Source organism: Trichosurus vulpecula, chromosome 2, assembly GCF_011100635.1.
Source record: "Trichosurus vulpecula isolate mTriVul1 chromosome 2, mTriVul1.pri, whole genome shotgun sequence".
Lineage (NCBI taxonomy): Eukaryota > Metazoa > Chordata > Mammalia > Diprotodontia > Phalangeridae > Trichosurus > Trichosurus vulpecula.
In genome coordinates, this window is record NC_050574.1 from 432042828 (window position 1) to 432054373 (window position 11546).

Sequence of the window (11546 nt, forward strand, 5' to 3'; positions counted from 1 at the left end):
GTGGAGTCTGCTGGTTGGTAGACTACTTCAAATTATGGAAAGGGAATTATCTCATTCTATAGGGATAAGAGGAGGCAGCTAGGAGGCTCAATGCATAGAAAGCTAGGCCCGGAGTCAGGAAGGCTTGAGTTCAAATCTGGCCTGAGACACTTACTGGAGAAGGAAGTGGCAAACCACTCCAGCATCTTGGCCAAGAAAACTCCATGGACACAGGATCATGAAGGGTCAGACACAACTGAACAACCACATAGGGATAGAAAGGGGCTTGCTGTGGAATGCATAATATTACTTTCTCAGCTTCTCATACGTATGTAGCAAGTAGGCAGGGAACTTTAAAACTTAAACTAAGCCCATAAGAAAGCTTTGTGAGTAATCAGCCATAGCCAGAAGTGGACATGTTTCTGTATAAACATCACAATGTTTATAAAATGTCACTCAATGGGTTTCTCTGTGACAAGAAAATTGGGCATTTTAAACTTACCAAGGTATTAATGCCTACTATCAGGCACTGCACTAGGCACTATGAATACACACAAAAACGAAAGTCTCCAGGGACTTACCTTAGAGAAGGAGAGACAAAGGAGGACCAGAATCACAATGTGTCAGAGCTGGGAAGGATTTTAGTCATCTGATTCAATCCCTCATTTTACAGAATAGTGGAATCCTGGGAGGTTAAGTAATTTCTCTTAACATTGCAAGATTCCAGCACAGATACTCTGCTACCCTACTGATTCCCAGGGCCTCCCATCGGGCTCTATTTTTTGAAAGTAATTGACAGCTTGATCTTCAGATCTATGGTAGTCTACATAGTTCCCAAATATTTTTAAAGACAAACAACGCTGGAGAAAGTTGACAAATGTAAAGAATAGAAATGATGTATTTTAATGGGATATTAGAAAGGCAATGTGGCATAGTGGAGAGAAAGCCAGCCTGGGAGTCAGGAAAAACTGGGATCAAGACCCCCTTCTGACGATTCCTGGCTCTGTGGCCCTGGGCCAATCAGATAACCTCTCCCAATGGCAGTCCTGTGTGGGGCATCTCCAGCATCCTGGTGTGTATCTGGCCACTGGACCTAGATGGCTCTAGGGAGGAAAGTGAGGCTGGTGACCTTGCACAGCCCTCCCTCACTCGAATCCAATTTCAGTTGCAAGTCATGGCATCATCTTCCTGGTGGCACGGTCCTCTTGGAGAATGAAGCACAAACAACAACGATATGTAACCCCCCCCCCGCCTCAGTGACACAGGCAATTCTTTAAGACCACAAGCCACAAACCAGTAGCTGATCTGCATTGGAGGAAGAAGTTTTCTTAACAGAAGTTCCTAAACCATTGAAATCCCCCCACCCCACCCCACCCCCCACATTAGATATTGAAACCAACCCTTTTGTCTGTCCTTACCTCTTGGTCTGGCTTTCTGGAAAGTATATAACTAAACCATAGGATTTAGAGTTGAAAAGTACCCCAGAAGCCATCAAGGTCAAATCCCTAGTTTAACAGATGAAGTACTTGAAGTGACTTGTCTATGGTGATATAGGGTGTTAGCATTAGAGGGGGCATCTGAACCCAGGTCCTTTCATTCCCCAGGCAGGACTAATTCTACTGTGCTACCTACCAGGCTGCCCCCTCTGTAAGTTGCTGTAAGATCAGATCATGACATCTGGCATTTTCATGGGTAAGATCTAAATAAGCTTCTTAATACAGTGCATCCAACTCCTAGAAGTAGAATTATGGCAGAGACATCCTGAGGCTTATTTTGAAATTGTGTACTCATTTTTGGCTCCCTTTTCATATTGAATCAATCCATCAGTGAGCAAGCATTTGGGAATCAGACAGACCTACTGCAGAGCAGTCAGGTTAAAGGGGATGTTGTCATTTAAAAGCGTATTTTTTTCAAATGCTCTTTCTGATAACTTAGAAGTACCTTATTAAACTTGGAAGACTTGCTTATGCTATTTCTATTACTCAAATTGTCCTTTTGAATGTCATGTTCCCATAAACATTAAAAACAAAGGCATTTTTTGAAAATCAAGTTTGATTCCTTGAACCTCTTTTTCCATCAAAAAAAAAAACAATACATGAAATATGTGACCCACCAACCCTTAATTGCTATCTGGCTCACTCACAATAATGTAAATTTTTGGCCAAAACATCTATGTCAAGACCTGCTAGGTATAGTATTAGATTTAGTGGTAAAGGGAAAAGCAATAGAAGAAATACATATGGTCTTCAGTTTTTAAGCAAAATATGGTCCTGGAGCCTGCATTTTAAAACACACTGTCCTAATGCAGGACTTTGACCATGAAGCTGCTTTTGAAAGGAGCAAGAAAACAGATGTACATTTTATCAGGCAACACCAAGTAAACAGAGTTAGGAACATGAATCATTGAAAAATGGAGACTATACATAAAGCTATGTATAGGTTATATGTGAGTACTATGTAATGGAAAGATGGCAGTACATGAAAGAATACTGACTTTTGATGAAGTTAAGTTTTGTGAGTATGAAGAAGCAATCCTAATTAACCATTTGTTAAACTACAATTTTAATCTTAGTCAACACTGGAATTTATTATTGTGTTTGACCTAGTAAGGATTCACATTACTGAAAGGGTTTCACTTGATGAAATGGCAAATATGACAGAAGTACCTGAAAAGAACCTGATTATATAAAATGTCCTCTTCTAAATTTTATATTGACTGTGCGGCCTGAACAAAATCGTGATCCTTCTTTCTGCTTTAGTCTTCTGTCTTTACTCAATGGACATTTACTTCCCCAAGAACATGAAAGTTGTTATATATTCTGAAGAGGAATATTGTTTGGGTGAGTGATTCCTATCTTAAAGCTGCAAACAAAGCTAAAAAGTGATCCATCAAGCTAGAAACCCATAAACACAAAAAGTTGAAAAGTTGTAATGTCTGGCTTCTAGCAACATGGAATAGGGAGAGATTTTGAGAAAACTCAACTTTTCAATATCTCTCTCTCGAATAAGTGTAGAAATGTTACAAACATATGTACATAGAAAGAGAAAAAAGAAATTAAAAGAAAACATTTAAAAGTCTTCCAAAACAGGGAAAGTGACAAATAAACAAAAGAAATTCCAATTAGATAGTTGAATATTGTGCAGCACAAAAAAAAGCAAAGATTCCAGATGGAAAATAGAATTTACTAATATCAACAATGGCCTATAAAAATAAAATGATTTAAAGGTACATTAATATAAATAATATGCACACTGATGTAAAGAAAGAAAAAGAAAATTTCAAATTACAAAACTTAATAGCCTAGATATATCATTGGAGAATATAAACTAAACAATGGATTAAGTAAGAAATAGAACTGTTTTTATTGAAGGATAGACTGGTAGAAACAATGAAGGAAACAATAAAAACAAACAAGCTAAAAAACCATCCAACTAGAAAAATACTTGTAAGCTTCATAAGCAAGGTGATAAATCTTGATGACAAGTTGAAAGAAAAAACATAAGAGTTAATAGGCTCATAATAAAAATGTAAAAAGAGAATCTGACTACTCTATTTTAGAAAATAGTACATGAGAAATTCTCCAGATTGACTGTAACTTAGGGATAGAATGCAGATGGATATATTTCAGAGGACACTATCAGGGCAGAGCCTTAGACAACTCACCCAGAAATTTCATCTAACACTGAAGCTCCAACAACAAAGAGATGATTTTTTTTTTACAAAGAATAGAGAAGAGGGGGAAATCACATGGCAAAGAACATCAATATGAATTGCATAGGATTTTTGCAGAAAAGATAAGAAATGACAGAAATAACTGGAATGTGGTTTTTTTTCAAAAATCGAAGAAAATTAGATTTCCCTTCAAAACATCTATTTAGCAAAAGTTAACATACTTTTAAGACAAAATATAGTCATTTAAACATCAGTAAAAATATCAATACTTTGTTCAAGTGGAAGAGTTTAACACAGCTTATGACATGCAAAACCAACAATAACACAGAATTTCTCCAGAGTATAAGACCCAAAGTAAACTTTACAATCAAGAAATATTAGTCTCTAATTCCATTGATCTAATGTCATCCAGTCATCTAATTTCATCCATCCAAGATAATAAAACAATAAGGTGTTTGTTTTAATTTAATATCTATCTCAATGTAATTACCATATAATTATAACAGAATTTTTTCTACCTCTTTATCATCAGCAACAGATGTGTGCTCATCACGTGCATTTTACAAAGGGGGATGACTTTGACCATCAGAATACAAAGATATTTAGGAAACTCTAAAGTCACAACGACAGAAAATAAGACTTGTAGCTAGAAATCTATAAACACAACCAGAAATATAGTAATCTGGCCAGAAAGCTACAGAAAATCATAGAAAGCTATAAATCGAGCCATAGACGTACAAAGTTAGAAACACGGCTAGAAATGTATTCAGAAAGTTAGAAACACGGCTAGAAAACTAGAAATCTATTCAGAAAACTAAAAACACATTTAGGAAGCTTCAGACATGGCTAGGAACGTCCACATTAGGTGAAAAGGTACAAAGATAGACAGAAACCTATAAAACTAAGAAGCTAGAAGACTACAAATACAATTAGAAAACTAAGCATAGCTAGAAACCCAGAGCTCTTGCTACAAAAGCTCTAAGTAAACACTGCTTGGTTTCTCTTAATATCACTAGAAATAATCTGGAAAGCTGAGAGTATAACCATTTAGGCAGTGATGGGACTCAGCTGGTTCACATCAGTTGGGCAGAACTGGTACCTAATTTAGTCTGAGTTGGGTGAACGGGTTGTTAGCGGGGCGGAGCCTGCGCCCACGTCAGCAGCAGCGACACCTCGGCTTGGTTCCCTGGAGAATCAGCTGTTGATTTATTTGAATCCCACCACTGCATTCAGGAACAAGTGATACTAATAGGTTGACAATCTAGTCAGAATACTGAAAAGAGATATTTTGCCATTCTGGGGGCATCCACTGCTTAGAGATATATCCTAACGTTATTTGAAGTACGGCATACTTCAGCATTTCCGCGGATTGTATCTGTGAACATATTGCTGTCTTCACCCCCAATGATGCCTATCATCATTCACTCACTTTCTCATCCCTTGTAGCTCTTGCCCATATCCTCCTGTAAATCCTTGACAATGGGGTGTCAACTCAAAGTGCTGAAACAGCTAGATCTTTTGACATTTAATGAAAACCAGGGACAGCATACAAAGTGGTCATTGGTTCCCCTTCATTCTTGCCACCTGACAAACCCATTCTCCTAGTGGTGATGTTCCTTATGCTGCTCCTCATATGTAATCAATCACTGGTAATATGCTACAGGCTATTACATCCACCACATACCTTCAGGTATTGCCTTTTGGGCGACCCCACAACTTGAAATCTTCTGAGCTTGTAGTAGTCAATGATGACATGACCAGAAGAGTATCAATACATGCATTCAGATCATCTATACTGAAGGTATGAGGAGGGAAGGGCAAGCTTTTGTAAATGATATTAAAGAACAGCCCACATGTCATTTGGTTTGATGACATACTGATTCTATTAAGTGACGCATACAACAGGATAATTAATGTTCGCCAAAGTAATATGCACTAGACCTTTAGACTCTTTAACCTTTTAAACTCTTTAGAATTTATTAAACTGTTTCTTAGGACACTTGCTTCTGCATTCAAAGGAGGAAGAAGAATATATTTTCAATAATTTGTATTACTAATAAGGGGGAAGAATTGAGTGGGATAAAAGCGTTTTTCTTCTATTCATTATTTAAATATAAGAGATTCATCTGTACTTCTCTTTTTCCTTGCTATTCAGATAGAACAGAACTTGACAGTAGGTATTATGATAATTTAAATTATGATAATTGAAATGATTATAAAATAATAATTGAAAGGGAAACAGCAGATGGTTTGCTACTAAATAAATGCCTTTTAAGAGGGGAAGAGAAGCAAATATCTGGTTGAAACTGAATATTCTGTTTTCATTCAGTTTAAGAAAAACTATTCTTTAAGTTCATTTTTCAGGAGTTGATTATTTTTATTCCAAAAATTTTTATTGATGCTTCAGTTATTTTCCAATATACCTCACTCTCCAATGAACCTTCTCTTGAAGAGGAGGAGGAGGACAAAGAGGAGAAAGAGAAGGAGGAGAAGGAGAAGAAGGAGAAGAAGAAGAAGAAGAAGAAGAAGAAGAAGAAGAAGAAGAAGAAGAAGAAGAAGAAGAAGAAGAAGAAGAAGAAGAAGAAGAAGAAGCACTAATAGGCATAGTGACCATGTCCTTTCCATTACAGTCACAGACTTATAGCATTTGAATTTCAAAGATAAGGAAATAGATCCAGAGAGGTTCAATGACTTGCCAATACCACCTAAATAGTAAATATCAAAGCTGAGACCCCTGCACAGGCCCTCGTACTCCATTCTTCCTTGAGGTCATTGTGCTTTTTTAAAGATAAGCTTTTTTGGTACACTCCATCGATATTGATGAAGTTAACAGTGACATTTTTTTTTTAATTAACACAATTTTAAACAATGAACAAATCTATCTCTTTCGTTAAGCAAAGTAGAGGCATTGCGGCACAAACTAGAAGACTGAGAAAAAGGAAATATTAGAGCACTCCACAATTCTTTCTTAATCACAGCCCTCACCCCATCCCTCTTCTCGAGCCAGGCATGTGTGCAGATCCCCTTGACTGCAGGGCTGCATTGAACCAATAAAGAATTTTAAAGAGACATTTATGTCTCTTAGTAGGATCATAGGATTTAGAATTGGAAGAAATTTTCAAGATCAACCTGTCCAACCCCTTCACTTTATAGGCAAGGGAACTCAGAGGGGTGGTATGACTGCTCAATACATGTGAACAACCTAGGACTGTCTCCAAATCCTCTAGTCTCTAGTGCTTAACAGAGAGCCTGGCACATAGTAGGTCCTTAATAATTGTTTATTGACTGACTGACTCTTGCCCCAACCCTGACCCTTTGCCTTTGAAATAACTAAAAACCTTCTCATATCATGCCCCTCCAAGAGATGGCTCCAAGGATAAAGAATATTCCCAGAGAATCTAGAAATTTGTCCTATGAAATGCTTTTATGCCATTCATAAAAGTGTAAGGGCTAAAGAATTTGTTCATTTTAAGCAATCTCTTTCCAATCCTGGACTCAACCCTCTATTAAGTCTTGCTGCCTACATAATGCTCTCTATTAAGTCTCAGGGCTCTGTGTTTCCCTGGACAGCAGTAGTGGGAAGGCCCTTGACTCAGTTGGATCACTGGGACACTCTTCCCTACGTCTGAACTTGGCTGAAGAGTCTGCTGCTGAGTAGTAGGTGAAGGGTTTATGGAGCCTGTTTTATTAAAATGAGGGCACATAACCTGGAGACAAGATTGTTCCTATTTGCTCATAACATAAGGGTTTACTTAGAAACCCTAGAGTAGAGGTGTCATACTCAGGGAGGCAATACTACTGCAGTGCTGCCAACCAAAATAAAATGCAATTGGAAAATATTTAACAAAATAAATATAAATATAATACAACATATATAATGTTAATTTTGTGTTTTTTCTAAGTTAATATGCTGCCGGACATTTCTAAGTTTGACACACTGCCCTAGGGAATCTGCAAAGAAACTGAGACATGTTTCGGTAAAATAAAGAATACAAAATAAATCTGCAGAAATCAATAGAATTTCAATATAACAAGAAAATCCAGAAGGAAATAATAGAAAGAGGAATAATTACAAAATGCATAAAATGTCTGTGTTACATCTATTAATATCTATCAAAAGACACTGAAGACATGTAAAGACACTGGTCTTGACTGACGTGAAAAAGAGTGATTGCTCTAGACCCAAGGTGTCAAATATCCACCGGTGGCCCACAACATTCCCAGTGCAGCCTGAATCAAATTAAAATGTAATTAGGAAATATTTAGCAAAATAAATAAAAATACAGTCAAATGTAGATTATGTTAACATGTGATTTTCTAAATAAATGTACAGCCTGATCACAACCACTGTGATGCAGCTTAATGGCCCCCACCATGCTGCATTTGAGTTTGACACTGGTGTAGACCCTGTCCAAAGTCTGAATCACTTAAAGACAAGCTTATTTCTCTTCCTGAGTCATTGACACCTGCATGTTTCTGATTAAGTTGGAGAGACATTTTTAGCTTTGATCTTGGAGACTATCAACTTTTTGTAATATAACCCCGACCTCCCGGTCCTTTGGGAAATGTTTTGTTGTTGTTTTGTTTTGTTTTAGGTGCAAAAAGGAAATTAAGCAGTGACTTTTGAGCAACATGATATTCCCTGCTTAAATGTACATGAGATTTCTTTTTCCTACCCATTTCCTTGTTTTACCATGTATAAAACAAAGGCAATAGCATTACCTAACATGATGTAACACTTGTTCCTGAGATTGCATACAGTCTGTGTAATCTGCTTGACCCAACTTGCTAAGCCATACACTGTATTTTTATAACATGTAATGGATTTCCCTCTTGGTTAAATTCACATTCCCAGTATGTCTCCATGACGTGCTTTATTATCAATTATTTTAGGATTCGTTTGTAATGAGCAGTCTGTCACCTTACATTCATGTTTTGTATTCCTGGCCACTATAAAAAATAAAAATAAACTTGCTGATGGGGCAAAATGTTGGTTGATTGGTTGTCTGGTTTTGAGACTTGAAGAATTACCAGAATCATCTTCATTCTTCTCCTTATCCAGCTCAGCCATGGATTCTTTGTCTCCATCCTGTCTTGCTCAAGGCTAGTGACCTTGCCACTGTTCTTCCTAGTGGCAGTGAGCACTTCTCGTTCTGAGAACAGAAAATGTGAGTGGTGCCAAACCACCTGCTCCTCATGGAGAAAAGGAAATGGTAGAAATGGCTAGAGATGCCCACAACCATTTTAAGTGGCAAAACAGGGCAATCCAGAATCTCTCTTTGTGGAAGACCCCAAGTTCTTTACTGTGCTGACAATTCTTTTTGTTGCTGCCAGTTTCTATTCTTTCTCTCCCTTCACATCCTCCTTCATTGTCTCATTTGTTTCAAACTAGTACTCCCTTTTTGGAGATGTTTTGGAGTTTCCTGTGACTCCCCTAAAGGCATTTTCTAGGGGATCCATAACCCGATCTTATTCGAACAATTTAATTCAATTAAACAAACATTTATTAACCATTTCCTATGAGCAAGACACTGCTAGATGTTGTTGATACAAATACAAAAATGAAACAGTCCTAGTCCTCAAGGGGCTTGGTTGTTGTGCTTCATTCTCAGAGAGGACCAAAATGACATCACTATGCTAGAGTCAAGTTTCAATGTGTCCAACCATGGCTGATCAGACCAATACGAGCTCAGAATACTCTGTCACAGGTCAGGCACAAATAGTCCCTGTGAACATTTGGGGTGGATATTCTAAATTTGAGCATCCTGCATTTCTTTTGACCTGTTTCAATTCTGCTTTGCTCATAGAGTACAGCACCTTCTCTGATGTAGGCACGCCATGCTGAGTGGTCCTGTGCCAGTGTCTCCCATGTCACAAATCAATTTACAATATGTACATAATAGCTAAGTAAATGCAACGTAATTTCAAGAAGCAGACAGAATTAAAACGGAGTGTGCAGGGGTCAGGAAAGGGTTCCCATGGGAAGTAGCAAAGCTGGGCCTTGAAGGAAGCTGGAATTCTAAAAGAAGGAAGTAAGAAGAGAGTACATCCCAGGCACAGGGGACCTACCCCCTGTACAAAGGCACGTAAATGCAAATAGTGTTGTTTGTCCTTCATTCTCAAAGAGGACCAATGACATCAGGAAGGCGATGTCTTGACTTGCAAGTGAAATGGATTTAAGTGAGGCAAAGCTGTGCAAAGTCACCAGCCTCAGCCTCCCCTTCAGAGTCATCAGAGCTCAGTGGCAAGACATAGGTCAGAACAACTGGTGACAGCTCCGCAATGTGAAATAGTTCCAGGAACAGTACTTGGCACTCAAAGACCTTTAACATTCAATATATTCGAATTCCATAAACATTTAGTCACTTAGAGTGTATATGGCACTGTGGCTGGGACCAAGCCTGAAAGCAACATGATTCCTGCTTTCAGAGAAAGTCAGTACAACATAACACAACACAACACAACACAAGGATACTAGAATTCTAACTAGTTGGATTTTTACTATATTTGTCAATTAGTCAATTACTTCTTTCTGATGTGACCTACTCTATCTATCTATCTATCTATCTATCTATCCATCTACACACAAATGAAAACCTATTGTGCGGCTCTGTCTGGATTCAACTCCATGGAACAAGGTGCCCCTACACTGAGTACTCCTTAGTGGTCTCCCTTCCCCACCCCATCCCCAGCTACCTACTTTTGTGTTTTCCCTCTTCCTCATTAGATTGAAAGCTCCTTCAGGGTAGAAACTATGTTTCTTTTTCTTAATTATTTCCCTAGCACTTAGCACAGTGCTTAGCATGTGATAGGTACTCAATAAATGTTTATTGAAATCAATTGAATATTATAATATATACCTAAGCATATACATATATGTATGTACATGTATGTTATCATATCATATATTATATAATCCTCTCCCTGTCTTCTTTCCCTCTTTCTCCTTCCCTCCCCCCTCTATCATACACAAACATGTGTCTATGTGTGTACATATCTGGGGCAGCTAGGTTGCTCATTGGCTAGAATACAGGGAATGGAGTCAGGAAAATTCATCTTCCTGGGTTCAAATCCAACCTCGGACACTTACTAGCTGTGTGACCCTGGCAAATCATTTAACCCTGTTTGCCTCAGTTTCCTGAGCTGGAGAAGGAAACGGCAAATCACTCCAGTATCTTTGCCAGAGTCAGACCCAACTGAAGTCCCTTCCAATTCTAGGATTTTGTGAGTCTGGAGCAAGGAACTTGATTCACCCTGATAGCACCAATGCAAAATAGGTTTGGATGTGGAAACACATTTCTGTCAGATTCAACAAATAGCATATTTAGGGGCCAGCCTATCTATGAGAAGGTCTACTGAGGCAAACCTGAAAACATTGTATAAAAACTAGTTGTTGTTACTGATTGTTATACTTTATCAGTTCTCTGAGCATTAAGACCTGGTCATGATGGTTTTCCCCTCTTTGAAAGGTTTTGCATCTTTGCAAAAAGATGTCGACTTTCTGTGATCACCAGTATTTACTTTTTTCTTTTTTATGGTCCTTGAACAGTCTCTAATCAAAGGGCCAAAGGAACACTTCATGGAGAAATATTTCTTTCTTTCCAGGCCATGATCTGGTGCTTTGATGCTCGGTTTTCTTTACCTTTCTGATGTATAAGCATCCTCCACATGCTGCAAAATAGCAATATTTTTCTTTCTGGGATTTTCAGTAGTGAAGCTGAAGGTTACCTAATTTTGTCCTTGAATCTGGAGGTCTATGCCTGTTCTCCAGAGATGGCATCTACCTATTCTCTGTATCTCTTATTCCTCCTTTCCTCTCCCTCTCTCTTCCTCTTCCTTCCCCCCTCCCTTTGTCTCACTTTCTTTCCCTCCCCTCAGCAAAATGCTTAATAAA